This window comes from Phalangium opilio, unplaced genomic scaffold (assembly GCF_054372755.1).
Source record: "Phalangium opilio isolate 3A_F unplaced genomic scaffold, DU_Popi_V2 ptg000329l_1, whole genome shotgun sequence".
Lineage (NCBI taxonomy): Eukaryota > Metazoa > Arthropoda > Arachnida > Opiliones > Phalangiidae > Phalangium > Phalangium opilio.
This window is the reverse complement of record NW_028324226.1, coordinates 7,275,149-7,289,659: the sequence shown is the minus strand read 5'-3', so window position 1 is coordinate 7,289,659 and position 14,511 is coordinate 7,275,149. Positions and strand designations below refer to the sequence as shown.

General features: G+C 37.7%; 1 protein-coding gene across 6 annotated transcripts in view; it reads left to right on the top strand.

Moving 5' to 3' along the window:
* Window positions 1-14,511, top strand: part of LOC149610608 (potassium voltage-gated channel protein Shaw-like) — a 519,915-nt gene that overhangs the window by 313,287 nt on the left and 192,117 nt on the right. For all 6 annotated transcript variants that reach the window (XM_089859335.1, XM_089859332.1, XM_089859331.1 and 3 more), the window contains exon 2: window positions 8,653-8,974. The gene's annotated coding sequence lies outside the window, so the exon portion shown is untranslated. The remainder of the gene's footprint in view (window positions 1-8,652; window positions 8,975-14,511) is intronic.

Here is a 14,511-nt window from a genome sequence, read left to right as displayed (position 1 = left end):
GCAATGATAATCTCTCTCTTTGCACGAGAGGTTTATCTTTAATATTTAAATAAATATAATTATTTTTAATTATTTTAATCTTCAATAATTAACATTAATAATAGTTAAATCGTTTAAAATAAAGTTATACCTATTATCTTCTCAAACGTTGCTAATATTGACGTTTAAAGTGAAGGGTACCCCTCTTCCCGCTTTCTTCAGATTTTGGGGTATATATACGATTCGTTTCCACTATAATAGTAAGGAAAAACCGCAAATGCGAAAACCTTTGGTAGCGATCCTACCTTAGGGAGCGGCTAGACGTTTCTCGTAACCCTAGCTGATCGCCGCGTATATCCTAAAACCAAACGATGATAATGGAGTAGAAGCCAATGATACAGATTGGTGTCTATGTGGAATAGACGGTAGACCAGTGGATGGTGGTGTTAGAAGGCAGTGTAAGTGCAGACGGGTGTCAATGTGGGATTGACAAAGAACAGAAGATGGTGGTGATTAGAAGCCAGTAAGAACAGACTAGTGTCCGTGTGGGATGGATAAAGACCAGAAGATGGTGGTGTGAGAACTCAAGTAGAGGAGCCATTTCCGTGACTGTGAAAGCAGTTCGGAAATGGCGAAAACGTTTGCTCCGATACGCAAACTGCGAACGCGGTCACGTGGGTGTAACAACAGACAGACACACAGACACACAGACAGACACACAGACACGGCCGTTACAGAACCTCTCCTGGACTACGTCACACGGAGAGGTAAAAACTGAACAAAGAGTTGCATTGTTCTTGTATCCAATGAAGAAAATGAGTATTACTTTTTGAAAGCCTTGAGTTCGTATATTTCTGATAGCACCCTAGAGGCGAACAACATCTAATGTCGGCCACCAGAAGAGAGAACCGAGTGAAGGCTACAAAAGGATTTGAAGTTGGACACAGGGGGGGGGAGGTGGTAAAGACAAGGCTTAGCATTTCTCCCTGTGCTTGTGTAGGGAAGGGTCAGACACGCTGATTGAAAGTGGGGATCGGATTACGAACTGCAAAAAGCAAAGCAGATAAAACTAGTCAGGGTCTAGATGAGGATATTTGTTTGTAAATTGGAATACAACGTTTCCCTTTCTAATTATCATTATCGCGATTAGCCCATTAGAACTTCATCCTTAATTAAACGAATGCGTAACAACCTATAAATACTGAACTACATTTTCCGAATATTCGCATTGATTTATTCTTGCTGTAATCCAAACTGCTAAATTCCCTTTGTGAAAACATAATTCTTACCTACAAAACTTAGAAGTTAGTTATTAATTCAGAGAAATAAAGGTTTTTGAAAAACAATTAGATACGTTATGAATATTCCACAGTTGAGATGTTAACAATTTTCAAGCTCACTAAAAATATTAACAGTTAATTCAACAATGTGTAAGAAACTCTACACTGGTTACTAAGCGGGGATACCAGGCCAATAAACGAGGGTATTGAGGCACCAGTCGTTCAGAGTGTATACACAGTATATTTTGACAGTACGCGTCATTTTTATAAGTCCTAAAATTATTACAAGTAAGTCGTACCTCAGACCATCTAACCCACGGACAGGCAAATCATGCTAAACCCGCGTTAACAAATGGTAATGCGTAGCACGCGCCCTCGCGCGTCTACCGACCACAATTTATCGCCAAATGTCCCGTAAAGAAAAATTCGTTTGTAATGGTTCGGGATATTTTTTAGCCAAGGCTTAATGTTAAACAAACTTTATAAACAACACCAGAGTGATATTTACAAAAACTAACTTCGTAGATCGTTTATGAATCTTTAATGAGAAAGAGGCTAAAATAAATATATGAAATTCAACTCACTTTTATAACTTAGTGAGACCTCTACCTCTCAATAAACAAAATGGCGTGAATTTTACTAGGGTTTGGTGAAAAAATTCCAACATCCGCCACCACCAGCGCTAGTGTCAGGCGTTGCTCTAAGCAAACCTAGCTCCCTATTCAGTTGCCTGTCCATGGGTTAGGTGGTCTGAGGTCGTACAGGGAGCTCTTGAGTTCGGCAACGGATTTGCGATTGTCGAGTTATCTCCCTTTTCTTAATCGATTCTGGCCATTCATGCAGCTCCAGTTCAAAAGATACGGTCACGGATGCAAGTTGAAATGAGATGACGAGTTCCTTATACTATATTACTTGATTCACTTTCGCTAACACTAACGTCTTATTTATTATTCCGTATTTAATCAACAAAACATGTCACTCCTCTGAATATTGTAATTGTTGACCAAACAATTAGTTGTCCTTAATTGCTTTCATTCCAGTTCATTCACACCCACCTGCATTAATATTAAATAGGATAGAAGAGATACATCAAACAATACGCGGAGAAGCGCAAGAGGGAGGTGGGGAGGTATGTTAGTGGACTGATCCGTCTCGTTTAAATTAAACGAGCTTTAATTCTCGATAAATTAAACTTTTAAAATCTAATTTTGTTCCCAACATTAACCTTTATTAATTCAACGCGGATCGCGTTGCTGCTGTCTCCTCATTTTCCAATTTTCAAAAGTACATTACCTGAAAGTTATATACCAACAACTTATACTACGTTTGACCAGCTTTATGTTCGATTACTGTTGTTGATTTGGTCGAAATACTTTGAGATTTACAGCATTGTAACAAAAGCAGAGCGTACACCAAAAAATATACACAGTGTTTTTGATAAGTTTGCCACAAAATAAGGGGGGTTTTATTTTAGGCGACTTTGAGTCGAAAATGTTCTGTGACATTTAGCCATCCCGGCCACTGTTTTCGAGTTATGATTTTAGTGTTTTAGGGATGACCACTAAATTAAATTAGCATTGTCTTTCATTTTTTTTAAATTAAATTTAAGGGGTCATCCGTAAAATACTCAAATCATAACCTCGAAAACAGTCGAAACAAAATTACCCAAAATAAAATCCATGATAATTTATGGTAGACTTATCAGAAACACCTTTTAAGTGGCAGTCGATACAATGGCATGAATAGTTCAGTTTGCGATTTAGAAAAATAAGGAGTATTTCGAAAACTAAGTAAAATTACGAGCTTAAGATGTGGGCAAAGATTAAAATATAAAAGACATTGCTAATTTCTTAACGCCCTTTCCCAGAGCTAACTTCATACTTGAAATTGCTGAAATCTTGGGAGGCAATTTAACTTTCGATTAATCAACGTTTGTCAGTCAGGTATTGAAATAGTTCGTAGGCGGTAGATATTAGCGGCCCCCGTTTCAAGTTTTCTCAGCTAATTAAAGACGCTATACCCCCTTCCATCCTACATTCTCAAATAATTGGCTCAGGTGAGAATTTTGGAAATATCTGTTGCAGCTTGCGTTTATGCCTAACCATTGATTCCACTTGGGCTATTCCGCCGTTAGACGTTAGTTTCGCCATGTTAGGCATATACGAGTTCGGCGTACGAACGGAATTGCTAATAAGTAATAGCCTTGTTGATTTTACTTTCACGAGTGGGACCTGAACAGCTTTCCAATAAGGATTAACAGTTGATTCCAACAGCGATCTCGCCAAATTTTCAACGATGCATCGAAATCGAATAAGATTAAAAGCAGAACGATACAGGGTGTGACTCTAAATAGAACTTACTCAAGACTGAACGTTCGAGAAATATATACAGCGCTAAGATTTTTTCTGTAACTAAAACTAAAAATTTGAAATCTCTAATTTACCTTTCCGATATTAAAAACTTTAAAATTTTTCCCTTGATATTATTTAATCCATAAGTTTATATGATATGTTCCGTAAGTATTACACTTCCTATACTTCGTAAAGCTAGAGACTTACTGAGAGATAGTTCCAGAACGAAAAGCGAGAATTGACTACACTCGGTTTTGCAGTCCACTTTCCTATTTAGTCTGTACTAAGCCTTTGACAGCACCTCACCAGGCGTCTCTTTACTAGAATCTATGACGTTTCATCTACGTCACTTCATGACAAGCTCTCGATAACTAGTGACAAACTTATGGAACATATCTTATGGATTACGTTTTTCGATCAATTTCTTTCTCACATAAGAAATTGAAAGTTAACTTTACTACTATGGTCATAACCACACTAATAATGAACACCCTGTATAAATTGTGGGTCATTAAACAAAAGCCTTATAAGTATACAAGAATAAATGGATAAAACTAAAAGACAATGGATGGTGGTTGACTGGGGTTCTAAATGGTTTACCCTCTCATGCCGTTCCAGTTCGGGGTCAAGTCATCAAAGACAGATGACGTAGCGGGGTGCAAAGCGGGGGAATTCAAAGGATGAGACACTCTTTAATTGGGATCGTATAGATCTTGTAGCGCTTCACAAGTCCCCGGCACAATTTACCATCCTACTTCATAGATATTTGACTTAAATGGTTTGACAATCTTTAGCTTATATACCACGCGCAGAAAAATAACTTATATCGTAAGAATAATCGTCCATTTAACCTTATGGAAGGGTTACTCTTTGTTAAGAACTGTATTAATTGAAAATACGATCCCAGAAATACATACAACTAATATTAATCATTGCGCCCCAATATCCCACACTTTAATTTCTATACGGGTTTTGTGGGCCGGGCTTGAGTAATATCCTTGAAGCCACGCCTCATTATTCTGACGTCTTTCTAACAATGATTTCAGTGATTGGTAATAACGCGAGGTAGGGTGCGCGCTAAGTTAAATCAAGCCGCAGCGAGATGAATTATTCAACAATTAAGTAAAATTCGTCATACATTATGATTAGTCTAGTTCTTCCCACGTTGAGAAAATGGCTATACACAATGATTCCCATTATTAGCTGTATGCATTTCTGTCAATGTCGCAAGCATACAAGATGACGGTCAATTTAAACCAAAACTGTACAACTCCGCTGTGAGTTTTATTATAACCGAGGTATGACAAGCAATAGTCGAATCAATTGAAATTACTATTTTTTTGGTTTCTTCACTAATATGTTGTACAAGATCGGATAAATTTAAGATATAATTTACAGAAAAGACAGTTTCATGCACTAACCAAAAACCATTTCAATTTCTCACAAGATCGGCGGATTAATGTGTAATTTGAATTAAAACAATGTATAAGAATAATTCTTTAACTGGCTAAATTTCAATTCCCTTTTCTCTTGTTCACGTCATCATTCAACATCAGCTACGCGCATTCTTCAATAATCCTGCCATATGCTTTGAAATTAGAGTTTCTGAACCATTTCTTGAAATATTCTTGCCTAGGGCTTTAACTCTTACTCTTAAGTTCTTTTGAGTGGGGAAGAGTATAATTTGAAACGTATTAAGGATCTTTCGTCGCGTCTCGCCTTAATGTCTTCGCTCATTAAACTGTGACCCCTCGTCTCATTCACGCTCTCGTTTTTCCCGATCGGATTTTTAGAAATTTGAGATTCAAACAAAAATAATGAAGAGGAAACCGATCCATTTGCTTAAGAGCAGCGCGGTTCAAATTTGCTTTTTCCTCCTCAATTTCTTCTCTTCGTTCGATTATTAGAGTGAGAGCATCAATTAAAGATTTAATTTACTGAATGACTTTATCATTTGAAATATGCTATCGAATTTTTGGCAAATAACACTCGGTAATATCAAAAAGTGTTGGATTGGATGCTCAAAATGTGACCTAATTTTTTAATTTGATGAAGTTATTCGGATCAATCATTTTATATTCAGATAATTTTATCCTTACATGATCCGTTTGTTATTCTGCTTTTTTTTAGATGGGGTCTGTGTTTTATGAAATATGTATTTGGGAATGGGGAAATTACGTAAAAATGTGAATCAATTATAGACATATATATTGGTAAAAAAAACCCATAGTCACTGTATCTTCATAACCCCTAAGCGGTATCCTTCCAATGAATCGAATTCCTATTGCAAAGAAATCCCATTCAACCGAAATGCGGTATTTTCAAAACCGCAGAATGCCGAATTTCGAATCAATGTGATTTCGAAATAATCCCATTGACTCGAATACAGAATGTTTGATTCCGAATCAATATGGCATTATGTATACTTATTCCATTAAAATTATTTGAATGCAATACTGCTGATTAAGAAATGTGAATTTTTCTGTAGTTGGGTCATGTTAGGTTATGTCCAAGATGGTGGGGTTTCGGTTCAATGGGAACTTCGTAATTTTGATCGACCGAAAAGAATTTCGGTCCAATGGGAAGGAATCCCTTGAACTACGATGCTGAAACTAGTCTTTAGGGAAGTGGATATTAAGTACGAGGTACTCAATAATCCAAGGCCATATTTCCTAAGACTTGTATTGTCAATAAAAAGACTAAAGGTAAAATTTCTATATTTTTTCAGTGTTTGTCACAACAGCCTACGTTTAAGGGATCAATTTAAAAAATACTCAAATACGGTATTGTTTTGAATTGGGCGTTTATTAATAACGCTATTATGAAAAAAGAATGAAGATAGAAGATATTGGGGTCGAATAGCTCAACCTCCTGGTGAATATATCGAATAAATCCAACTATATTTAGAAAGAGTGGTGAAAGCACGGGCGCAAGGGGGGCGTGGTTTCTTGCACTATGGCAAATCTTATCTTGTATTCTTTCGAAAGAAATAACATATAGCTCTGATCATCTTTTCGAGAGGAAATCGCCACTCTGGAAAGGGGTTAAAAGATGAGAGCGTATATAAAACTCCAATGGAGAGGGCACCCTGATTCAGGCTTAAGTGAGTTTTCTCACGAAACGAAATCCGAAAACTTCCAAGGTTCAAAAAAAATAACGTGGGCAAACCATTTTATAACAAAATATTCTCGATACTATTTCCTCTCTCGCCAGGGAGTACGAATAGAAGGAGTGGACGAGGCACGTTGAGAAACTGGCACGTATCCTCTTCGTTCGCGCCTTCACGGGCCATGTAGAAGTCCCAAGACTAAGGCCTCGTGACTTCTCTGCCACTGTTCTTGTACTAAGACCAAGACTTGCACGCCCTTTCCAAAACCACAGTAATTGAAGAAAGAATTCAAAAATTTTTTGCTTTAGAACGAAACATTTTTGCCCTTTGTTAAACCTAAAACCATTAAACACAGATGGACTGGAATGGAGGCACGGCGGGTGGTTCTTTTAGGGCGGCGCCTCTCTAGCGCCACGCCACGGCCAATATTGAAACTTTTTCGACTCAAACCTTGAAGGAGAGAAGAATGGAGTGGTAACCCCCATACCTATAGCGTTGCCTGTGTACCCCCACCTACGGCACCGTAGTCCTCCCAGCATCCTCAGCGGTTAGGTAGGGTCGCACGTCACTCGTACTGGATGAAATTGTAAAGAGCGCTCCCTCTATCTTAAAAATAGAAACTAGCTCTCATACAAATAAAATGGCGCTACGCGGCAGCACTTAGCAATCGCCTACCGAAGGGTAGGGGCGTGCGCGAGGTACATTGGGAGAGATGCGGTGCCGCAGGTCGCCCATCATCATTTCCAAACCATCTCAACTCCCTTATCCCTGCTCAAACCGTAGCCATGACATGATCTACGAGTAGAAAAATTTCGGGACTCTCCCGCTAGGGGCGACCTCAATTTTCTTCCCCTCGCCCCCAAGAACTTGAAATTATAAAATACCCAGCATACCGATTTCAACTCCTTCTATTCGTACTTCCAGTCTGAACTAGGCTATATGGCTTTCCACTCCAAGTATTTTAAGTCATCTCAGATTGGATTTCAGCTATTCGCGACACGTTTTCACTACGCGTTATTTCTCTGTTTTTCAGGTCTTCACAAATAATGGGATTTCTAAGAAAGAGAAGTCCAATTGGTTTAACCCGTAGATATATAAAAAATTATTTTTTTTTTGAGTAGTGTGCATGCTAGAATTTTTAAGATGTTTAGTATTCTAATCTAAAATCTGGCTTTCAATACGAATGTAAGACCGTATTTGTTGAAATAAGCCAACAAAAATTGAAGTGACATGTTGGTTTCTCTTTTTGCAATAAACTAATTTCTCTATTAAGAGTTTAAGATATTGACCTCCACCAAAAACGGATTTATGCACAAAGAACGTCGGATCATAGCTTTAGCCTCTGGTACCATCCTCGCATACTTTATTGAGAAACTTCGTCTGCTTATATTTTGCTTCCACCCACAAATTTTGTATATAGAGACTACTAGTGGTCGAAAATGTCATTCTAATCTCTATTTTCGAAGTTAAATATTTTTTGTTTTTTTCGAAATTGTGCCACAGCAAAGTGGACAACAATTATAATGCGATATAACTCCCGATTTAGTGGAATTAAGTTTTAAAGCTAAGAATATATATGATTGATGTTTCTTTAAATATTTTATTTAAGTATCTGGTTTTTCTTTCTTTGTACTAAAATTATTATTGTAGTACAACTTTAAGTTATTATTATTTACTTGCCTTATGCATTATCTATATTTAAAGTCAAAAATATATAAGCATAAGGCCGATAGATGGCGAGCGCAAGCATTGAAATTTTAAGTCACTCCCATGAAAACATACAAAGAGTCGAGGATGGGTAGGGAGTTTACTACGTTCAACGTTCTTCTTACATAAATCCGTTTTTGCCTCCACCACATACCTTGACCATGTAAAATATTTTCTTCCTTCAATTCGCCCAATAATGATGGGATTTCTTTTCTTTTGATTGCAGGTGTAGAAAAATGACGGAATCGCCGGAAGAAGAGTTATTTGCGGAGACCCCGCTGCAGTTGGCATCTATTATGGCCGAGTGTCAGCAGGCGGATATGCAACCGACGCGTCTCTATCGTGCATCGCTCCCGGAAATGCCCATATTAGGACAAATGGTCAAAGCGGGATAAAAGCTGGCTGACGAGGCTCATCCAGCTGCAGCGCGGGCAAACTCTTCGCAGCCGGCACCAGACAAAACACCGAGGAAGGCGGCCAAGTTGGACATCACTCCGAATCCACAGGCCATCCTTTCCTCACCGAAACTAACCATTCCGGCTTACTCGGTAAGTATCTAAGACGCGACATAAAACACTGTCCAACCTCATCCCACAAAATATAGCGCCGAACTATTTAAAATGCCGGATCGCGACACATTATGCCTACCGTTTTAAGATCAACTTTCTAATTTCGAGTTAAAAAAACGTAAATCGGATATAGAGAAAATTTCCACGTGAGTGATTTTTTGGCCTACAAATAATCTCACTGAACTTTTTTAACACTGGCTATAGATTAGGCCTATTAGGTTCAAAACATCGTAATTATAGAAAAAAATATTTCTGGCTTGGTCTTTTAGCACATTTCCGCATAATATATTATTCACTTTCATCATCATTACGTGCAAATACTTGAAACCGCAGGTACAGTAAATAGGCCTAGGCGTAGTTCTCGTGATTGTATCCATGACTCGAAGTAGGACGACCTAAAATGGGGTAGAAAGCTAAGAGAGCTGGTTTAACTTTCACCTGTTTTGTTTTAATAGGCCTATGTGAAACGTGTGCAATGCACTTTATCCTCAAAATAGGTCGTATTCTTTGGTTGAATGATCCATTCGTTACAGTGTCTATGTTAACATTTCATCAAAAATATCAATCTGTAGAAAATCACCTGTTTAACAAAATACCACCCTAATTAGTTAGTCTCACCAGGCGTCACTTTACGAGAATCTCTATAATGTTTCACTTACGTCACTCCACGACCAGCTCACAGTAGCCAGTGTCAAACTTACGGAAAATATCTTATAAACTTATGATCAAATTATATAAGCCTATTTATTCCATTTTTCGCGGAAATTTTATGGCGGGAAACTAGATCCGCTTCCTCGAAACTGAATGTTACTGCGTGCTGTCAAAATTTAGTAAATCCCCATCCTTTTCTAGATCGGAGGCCCGTATTCGTTGTTCCTCTATAAACACTAAACCAAGTATTAATACAAGTTGTCCAAGAACATTGATTTCTCACTTTAATCTTAGACTATGTGTATCCCCTGGAGATAAGAGTCGATTCGTGTTAATTCATGAAAGACCGTAATAAAACTACCTGTTTTTTACTATACCTTTCATTTACCAGGTAAATTACAAATGCATTTTAGTTTTTTTTTGATGCTTTATATCATTAGGAGTTCACCTTATTTCATAAACTACAAATTACCCTCAAATTATGTTACTACCCAAATGGATAAATGTTACATCATTCCAATCGATTTTTTTAAACACTCTCCATCATGGTATATACAGACAAACACTTATTTTAAGTATAATGTCGCTGCAAAACTCGTGTAATCGGATCCTCATACCTACTTCTAGCTTTAAACTCAGTGCCATAGTCTGTGTCATAGGTCTGACACTTATCATAGCGATTATTTTTCCGTTGGCAAATAGATGGTGTTTCTGATAAGTCTGCTATATATTAAAGGGTGTGCTTTTTAGGTCAGACTGATTGGAAAGTGTCAAATAACACGGGTCTACCGTTTACAACATTTAGTTACGGAAATATGTGCTCCCAAATATTGACCCCTGAAAGTCTTCAATCTAAGTAACGTTATTGAATCATTATCTAGCAGAAGTGTACTATTAAATTGGTAATAGTGCGCATATGCTGGTAATGTAAAGCTAATTACTTCACATGTGTGGATATATAATTGTTTTATTGGGCAATATTCGGGAGACCACATCTCCGTAACGAAATGTTGTAGACCCATATTCTTCAAAGATTTCTACTCATTTTGACCCTAAGAACACACGCCTTTTAATTTATGAGAGACTTATCAAAAATATCCTGTACAATTTTACTCAAAATAGGTGTTCGTCTGATCTGTCCAACACAGTGCAGTCATATTCAAATTTAAGTAGTTTTGGGCTTTTGATTGCAGTCACATTCGTCTACTTCTTTAGTCTATCGTTTCGCTTTAGTGCATTGGTGACGTAGTTATACGTCATGGCAAAGCCAACTGATGGTCGAACCAAATCAATTCAATTCCATATTTTTGGTAAAATTTCAGACATTCATGAGCTTGGCATTTTCAAGATAACTAGTCTCCTTTCCTCTCGCCTTTCTGTCTCGAACAATAAGGCTAAGGGTTTCGGATTTCAACCTATTAGATTCTCCATTTCCAGAAGCCCTCGCCTTGAATCGGGCTTTCCACCCGAAATACAATCCCTTATTTCCTCCCCGACAGTTCCTTCTTAACGCGTCTCTTAGATGCGATGTTAGAGGGCCTGTCCGACCTTAAAAGCCAATTTTGATATTTTAATAACACCAAAAATGCCAAACGGGGAGAAGTATATGAGAAGGGCTATATACCATGGTCCTTCTATGTAGATGGTCATAGCTCCAACATCTTTTCGTCAAACACGTTCTAAGCAAGGCGTGGGGAGAAGAGGGAGAATTCTTCTGTCTGACAGCGTATCTAGACAGAGCCATCTAGTTTTTCAAAATCATTAAATTCTAAGTAAAAAGTGTTTAAAAATATGTTACAAGGTGTTTCTGATAAGTCTGCCATAAATACTTTTGGTCAAATCGAGTCGCAAATGTCAAGGTCTGCAATATTTATTCTATTTACGGAGAAATGGGTGATCAAACATTGATTGGCCGCTAAAACAAGGAAATAGTCAAGCTCGTGGAGTAATTAGCTTAACTTTACCAGCCTTAGCACACTTCTACCCATTTAATAGTACACTTCGGTTAGGTGAAGGTTCAATAATGTTCTTAGATTGAACAGTATTGGAGGCTTACTCCTCATGTGTGTCTACATATTGCCTCCTTTTAGGTGTCAATATTCGGGAGCACGATTTTCAATAATTAAATGTTGTAGACTCCATGTTCTTTGACACTTTCTATTCAGTTTCACGGTTCACCTCAAGGACACCCCTTTAATTTATGGCATACTTATCAGAAACATCCTGTACCGTACGACAATAGTTAGTATTAACCTTTCCATACACAATGAAATCATAAATGACGTTGTAATACAGGGATAGATAGACTTTTTTAAGACGGAATGGGTAACAGGGTTATTCGAGTGCGCGTCCAAGTCCACGACCCCCTTACCCGTGACGGAGGGGTATGAAAGAAGAGGCGGGTCATATTTTTGTTATGGCGTTGTATGTATATCCGGGTCAAATAAACGTCGTCTGCCCCTTCGCCTGCCAAGTTGGAATGGGCTCGGATTGTAATTTTTGAAATAAAATTGTTTAAAAATGGAAGTTACACAAGACATAGGGCTTGCAACTGAAAAAAAAACGGGGAAGACCCAAGAAAATTAAAAGGGAGTTAGAATTGAGCAAAAGTCTTCATAGATATTACAGCACGAACAGGTTTTAACCAAACACTAAGCTCACAAAACTCCTGACCATTCACTAAGCCTTGGTTAACTTCATCAAATTCGTTTACAAAATCATGAGGATAGTAGAAATGATTGGCTTAAGAAAGAATTAGCGAACACTTTTCACCCTTACAGGTGTACTCCAAATCCAAAACACCGGCACCAAATTCACTAACTACCTTCTTAATTGCTATTAAAAACAATTCCCGAATAATTACCGGACCCTCGCATTTAGACGGCTCCATTTTGAACCCCTGTGAAGACGCTTATCTGTACAACCATAGCCCACTCGATCCGCGCTCTATAGCTATAGCGCGAGCAGCTTGCGTCGTGACGCGCGTGATCGAGTGGGCTATGGTACAACGCAAGAGGGGTCGTAGTCATGGCGACAGAGGTAAACAGGAATTACGTATTTTTGGCCCTCCTTGTCAGCAACGTCACCAATACGTAGTTTTTGTGAGCCAATAAGATAATTTAATTTTTTGGTTACGTGTTGAAGGAAGGGACTATATACTCGTCTATGAGTTGGACTGAAGTAAAGGCCAAACATTGTTTATTCCGACTTAAAAAAGTCTATCTATCCCTGAATTAACCCTAGTTTATTTCTTATCACTACAGTTTATGATTAATCCATTTCAGAAGTTTAAACGGAAGAGATACGCGCTATGACCATCTGGATGAAAGGGCCATGGAAATTCTATGGTCTTCACATTTTAAAACCTAGAACTGAAATTGCCCTCCTTTAACATATATATATAAATATATACGTGAATTGCGTAGAATAGAATTGAGTAGAAGGTAGTGTATATGGAACATGTGCGAAATTAAAGCTCTTAATTTTAGCTAAGGCGGTTTTCCTGTCTGCATTCAGATCGGACGCTTGCTGATTTCGCTTCGCAATTTCCCAATCTCAACCGCTTTTAAATCACAAAATCTCGTATATGGAAAAGGAAAATTTCCCACCCCTCCTTTTGTAAGCTAAAAGATTATTCTTCAACACAATCCAGTTCAGTCTGTAAATTCAGCTGAAAATCGCGATAGAGTATTGAGATTATGCGATGCTTAAGGGTTTGTCCATCACAACACCGTGCATGCACACTAGGGAACGTATGTATCGCTGAACTCGCTCCAATGAAGATTCCAAATGTCCATATACATGTAAATTTCACAAAACTATAAGTGCAAAGTTTGTTTATCCCACGGTTCATTTATAGCAAAGCTCATAAAGGATCGGGAAGAGTTAGTTGGTGATTTATCGAAATTTTATTCTAATCACGTGGAAATTTTTCACAAATTTAAGAGCTTTCTCGCTTGACTACAATATGAAACCGAGGCTTAAAATTTTCAAAAGTTCCCCATCTAAAAGTCATTTCATACCTCTATATTAACCATCTTTAAAGGGTTAGAGTCACCAAAAATCGATCATTTTAAAATCAAAGTACTAATCTCCTTGATTCAGAATAGGTTTCTGGCACCGTTTTAGGCTTAACCGATAAAATCGCCCCTAACGACGTCACCAGAGCTCTTTCCTAATTAATTTCGTTACCTCGAAACATTTCCAAATGTTAATTTTAATTTTTATAGCACAAAAAAAAATAAATCTGTGTTTCTGCTAAGTCTGACATAAGTTAAACGGCAAAATGTCATAGAACAGCTTCGACTCAAAATAGCCCAAAGAACATCCCCTTAATTTATAGTTGATTTATGAGAAAAACCCTGTATGGTTATTTTAAAAAACCATGATGTTATAAGACCAAAATTAAACCCTAGCTGTTCAAAAACGAGTCTCAATCCGTTCACAATTTATTTTTATCTCTTTTGTTAATTTTTAACCCTCGATTAAAGTGATATGAATCTAATGTGTAAGATATACTTGGAAGGATGAAAATTGATTTCTGAGGAATCTGAGAGAGCTATGACATTTTCAAACTGCGACAATGGCATAACGCCAATGCTGACAACATTTTCAGTATTTAAAATCTCGACATTTAAAATCCTGAAAATCAGTATTCATTTCGACTGTTGTCAGCACGCACAAAGCTACGTTATAGATTACCCCTAAGCCGCTCCAACAGAGAGATCTATCTTTGTGCATGCTGACAATCGAAGCTGTAACACAGTATATACAGAATAAGCTGCCCTCTGAGATAGGGAGTTGCCTATCCTCTAAGCGTGAAAACATAACTTTCCACACGCGCATCTTTAATTCACGGTTAAATC